Source organism: Miniopterus natalensis, chromosome 2 (genome assembly GCF_054644295.1).
Source record: "Miniopterus natalensis isolate mMinNat1 chromosome 2, mMinNat1.hap1, whole genome shotgun sequence".
Taxonomy (NCBI): domain Eukaryota; kingdom Metazoa; phylum Chordata; class Mammalia; order Chiroptera; family Miniopteridae; genus Miniopterus; species Miniopterus natalensis.
Window position 1 is genome coordinate 53,101,915 of NC_142082.1, and position 5,579 is coordinate 53,107,493.

General features: G+C 36.9%; 1 pseudogene; it reads left to right on the plus strand.

The window, feature by feature from the left end:
• Positions 1 to 266: 266 nt before the first annotated feature.
• Positions 267 to 2,468, plus strand: LOC107539844 (17S U2 SnRNP complex component HTATSF1 pseudogene; annotated as a pseudogene).
• Positions 2,469 to 5,579: the final 3,111 nt, after the last annotated feature.

Sequence of the window (5,579 nt, forward strand, 5' to 3'; positions counted from 1 at the left end):
TGGGGTCGATCCCCCGTAGAGAGTGTGCAGGAGGCAGCCGATCGATGTTTCTCTCCCATCGATGTTTCTCTCTCTCTATCCCTCTCACTTCCTCTCTCTCTAAAAAAAAAATAAAAACATATTTAAAAAATAAAAATAAAACAGCCAAGCACCTGCTGACAACAGCGACTGTGTCCGACGTTGCCTTGGGAGCAGCAGTCGTCTCAGACTGCCTCATCTAGGCCTCTCAGCTCACCTGGACTATGCCTCTGAGCTAAATTGGTAACATGAGGGGCAATAATTCGTTGGGGAAAGATGAATTTGATGAGCAGTTGCAGAGACACCAAGGATGGAGACATCCAGAAAGATATGGGTAGAGAAACCAATTCTTTCTGGCAGCAGCCAGATGACTCTTCACACAAGTGGGACACGGACAAGAAGGCTTGGTTCCCCAAGGTCCCTGAAGATTTCGTTGCTACATATCAGGCCAATTATGGCTTTTCTAATGGCGGTTCTTCTAGCTTTACTGCAAATGTACAAGATGTTAGTGCTAGGCCTGCAGAGGAACCTTCACAAAGAACAACCCCTGAACTCACCAATTCCAAAAAGAGGGGAGAAAAGAGAAAGGCTAGATCAAGGTGGTTTCATGTTGAAGAAGACAGAAATACAAATGTATGTGTGTCTGCTTTGCCTCCAAACATCACACTGGATGAATTTATACAGCTCATGTCCAAGTTTGGCATTATTACGACAGCTCCTCAAACAGTAGAATTTAAGGTCAAGTTTTACAAAGATAATGAAGGAAATCTTAATGGAGACGGGCTTTGTTGTTATTTGAAGATGAAGCCTGTGGATTTTGCATTAAAACTTCTAGATGAAGATGAAATTAGAGGCTACATATTACATGCTGAGGTAGCAAAGTTTCAACTGAAGGAGGAATATGGTGCCTCTAGGAAGAAGTGCAAGGACTACAAGAAAAAACTGTCTCTGCAACAAAAGCAGTTGGACTGGAAACCTAAAAGAGGGGTTGGGCCATCCTGAATGCACCACGAGCAAGTTGTCATAATAAAAAATATGTTTCAACATGTGGATTTTGAAGATAACCTGTTGGTGCTGAATGAAATCATAAACGATCTTCAAGAAAAGTGTTCAAAGTTTGGACAAATTAGGAAGCTCTTTTTGTTTGATAAACACCCAGATGGTGTGGCCTCTGTGTCCTTCAGGGATTCAGATGAAGCTGATTATTGTATTCAAGCCCTCGATGGATGGTGGCTTGGTGGCTGTCAAGTCACTGCCCAAGTGTGGGATGAAACTACAGATTATCAGGTGGAGGAGACAACAAGAGAAAGGGAGGAAAGGCTGAAAGGATGGGAGACTTTCCTCAATGCTCCTGAGGCCAATAAAAGTCTTCAGCTTTCAAATTCCATCTATGCTTCAGAAAAGACAGGGCTTTCTTGAGTAAGGCATTTTTCAGAGCACCTTAGTGCATCTAAAATAAGTTCTCAAAAAGCTGCAACTCAAATGGAATTTGAAGAACCTATAGATGAAAAGAAATTTGAAAAAACAGAAGATAAGGGGCAGGGGTTAATTTGAAGATGATGCTAAAGAAAGTGCCCTCAAAAAAGAAGCTGAAGAATGCCGCCCCAGAAAGAACCTGAAGAAGGTGCCTTGAAAGAAAGTCTGAGGAAGCCTGTCCCAACAGAGAGTGTGAAGACTACTTTGAAAGAGAATCTGGAGAAGGCAGTTCCAAAAAAGGGTTTGACGAGGGTAGTCCTAAAACAGGGTCTACAGTGAATGGACCTGGAAGAGAATCCAGAAAGAAGAGACTCAAAAATGATCTTGAAGAGACTAACCTTGAGAAGGGATCTGAAGAAGATGGCCCAACCAGGAGCCTGAAGATGAGAACAGCCCCTAAACGAGTCTGAAGAAGATGAGTTGGAAAGAGAATCTGAAGAAGACCGCTCTGAAAAGCTGTGCGAAGATGGCTCTGAAAAAGAGTTTGAAGAAAATGGCCTCAAAAAAGAGTTTAATGAGAATGGCTCTGACAAGGGGTTCAATGAAAATGTTCTCGAAAATGAGTTAGAAGAACATAACTGAAAAAATCAGAATTTGAAGACGACAGCTCTGAAAAAGTGTTCAATGAGGAAGGCTCTGAGAGTGAGTTTGACAAAGAATCAAGTGAGAAGGAAGGAGATGCATATGAAAAAGTTTTTGATGGAGAGTCTGATGACAAGGATGGAGATGAAAGGGTGTTTGAATAGTCAGGCAAAACGGACGATGAAGTAGATGCAAAGGATGAAGAAGGTAAAGATGAGAACATGTTCCAAGATGACAATTTCAATGAGAAGCTGTTTGGTGATTCTGATGAGAAAGGGACTGTAGGTGGTTTGGGGAATGTTCGGGAATAAGAGGCCCTGTCCCCAGGCAGCAGATTTATCCTCCATAGTGGTAATGATGATGATGATGATGATGATGATGATGATATTTAATCCCTTAAACTTGCTTTTGAGGGAAATTCCTCCATCTGCATTTCACCTACACCCCAGGGTAATTACTACTAGTGTTAATGAACCTTGCATAGTGATAGGATGCCATCAGATCAATGCACTGACTTTTTCATTGTTACCTGTACTTAATGATTTAAAATATATGTTAATTGGCTATTCAGTTCAAACCTCATAGTATAATGCAAGTAAACTGGATAGTTGTAATTGTCAGATTTGTTAAATGCATGCAGAATATTTTTTACAGTATTCTGATTGAAGTTTGTGATCTTCAAAAATAAAAATAAGTTGTTAATATGCAGAAGCTGAAGACTGGGCTTGAGTTAAAGTGCATTTTAAATCCTTGCTATTGCTTTATTTATACTAAGTTTAATTTTTTAAGAATTTGAAAAGTCCCAAAGGAGTCTCCTTGCTTCTAGCTTATATTACCATTTAGGTCCCTATTTCTTCTCTCTAAACCAGAACCTGTTACTAAACTTATAAAGTAAACAGCACTTTGGAATTTTTCTCTGCCCAGTCCTTGCAAGTTACTTTTATTTGTTTTTCTTTCTACCCTCTTTCCATGAAAACCGACTACTAGATGTGCAGGAATGAACTTCCTGAGATCCATGCACAGCTTTCATTACTGAAAATATAGGGAATGAGATTATAATTCTGTTCTACTGTTTAGCCCCTTTAGAAGCTGATTGGAGTTGTGGGACCTCTCTCCAGAAAAGTGCATGCACTACACAACTTTTTGTACACAGTTTTGGGAGGGTCATTGATTCCCTGGAGTTTAAGAATGTCTGTCTGTTGTCATTCATACTCCAGTTTTGTGTTTTTGTTTTTGTTCTAGCATGGTGCCTAGTACTGTGCTAAATTGTGTAGTCCCAATAAAATGTTGGGTCTTTCTTGCTTGTGCTTTCCAAGTTAATTATTTTGATGTAGCATTAAGAAGTTACTCTCATAAATTAGAAGCATTGAAATAAACTGCACTGATGCTTTTTCATTAAAAAAATAATAACAGCCAAGTAATGATGGAAAGGACATTCTTGTAAATCTAAGCTAAAATAACCACTCCATTTGGTCATCACGTTCACTTACAAAACAAAAGGGAACCAATAAAAGGAAGCCTGTAGATTCATCGGCAGAAGCCACTTTTTCTCAACGTTACATTGCCCAGGGCAAAGTCTATTCCCACACTGTTTTCTGTATTAGAACTGATAACTACATTTGTAGGACTCATAATTTCTAGATGATTTGGTAAATTACAGTTATGCAAACATTATTTATTAAAAAAGCTATTGACTTCAGGTAAATGAGCACAATAGGACTTAGCAGGATGGTATCAATCAAATAATACTTGTTTTGTTAATGTAAGAAAATAACATCTTATGGTCCTTCTAGGAATTATGACTTTTAAATTCATGCTTTGGTTTCTGTAATACCCACTCCATAATTGCTGATCATTTGAAATTTGGAAGAGGATTTTGAAAACAGATTAAATCTTTTTTTTATATTCTTGAAGCTGCTATGTGGTCCAAATCAGGTAGATTCAACACCAGGTGAATGAATGAGTTAATTAATCAGTGGTATGTATTTATCAACTACTGTGTGCAGAGCACATATTAATACCTGAGAGCAGAGTCTGTAAGACCATCTAAATCAGGGTTGACACACTTTTACTGAAATGAGTTAAACAGTAAATATTTTCAGCTCTGTGGTCTACTTAACTCACATTTTATTGCAAAAGTAGCCATAGACAACATGTAAACAAATGGGTGTGTCTGTTTTCAAATAAAATTTTATTTATAAAAACTGACAGTGGTTAGATTTGGCCTACTTGTCATAGTTTACCAACTCCTGATCTAAATAAACAGAATATATACATATTCACCTCTGAAATGGTACAAACAAAAGGTGTTTTTGTTTGTTTTGTTTTGTTTGTTCTGCCTAGGACTTACTTACAAAGTAAGTAGCTTGTACTCCACTGGAGTATCCTATAATTTCATACTGGTTGAGAGGACTGTTAAGAGAAGTGTAGTTGAAAAGTTCTTCAAAAACCCTTCCTCCAAATCCCAGCCCTTGACAACACTTTCTTTCTAGATATGATTGAGGAAATACAATCTTTAATAAGAGCTCTTTTTTTTCTATCTGCTATAAACTTCAGAAAGAATAAAAAGCTTCCTGGTGTTTTCCTATACAACCACCTTGTTTCTCATAATTACTCAGCTAATCTAATATTCTAATTGAGCCTCATGAGCCTAGCATTATCCCCAATTTTTTAAAAGTTTTGTGATACTTAAAGGGTTTTTAATATTATTAGGGCATCAATACATAGATATAAAAATATTACAAGAGGATACAGTGAAGAAAATAAGAATATAAATTATAACAAGGAAGTTGTTAACTCCATGTTGGAAATCCACTTCACTGAGCAACTAAGGTTGTGGATCAAACGAGCAACATCATGTATAACCAGTATATACATGCTGGCATGATGCTCCGATTTATAGAAAATCCAAGAGCTAAAAACTGTAAAAAATGTTCTTATTTTGGCAGTTTCTTCCCATGAGTTGTTTTTAGTCACTACCATTTTGTCACAAAGAAAGGGGGAGTGTTAAAAGGAAATCAAGCTTCTCTTATAGAGATTTTTTCCTTTTCTCATAAATGTGAGTTTGTTTTACTTTCTAATTTTATTACTATTTCATATGTCACATTCTCTGCCAACCACTGAGCTGAGAAGCAGAGGATGAAAATCTGGCAAATCCACTGAACTCTCAGATGTTACAGTGAAATCTATAAATTAAATTTAAATATTAAATCTAAAATGATAAATTAGAGAATCAACCATAAGTTAAAAATAAATCTTTATCCAAAATATTTGGAAATTTCTGTCTTTTGAATAACACAGAAAAAAATTTTGTATCCCCAAGCCTAGATGTAAAATTCACATTTTGGTCTGTCCTAATTTCTGAACCAACATTAAAAACATCGTATTTCAACTTGTGCGAAGCATTACATGAGTTTCCATGGAAGACATTTTAAAACTAAGAACAAGATATTGTCATTTACTCACCAAAAAGCTTATAAACTCCTTGGTGAAACAAAGGTAGC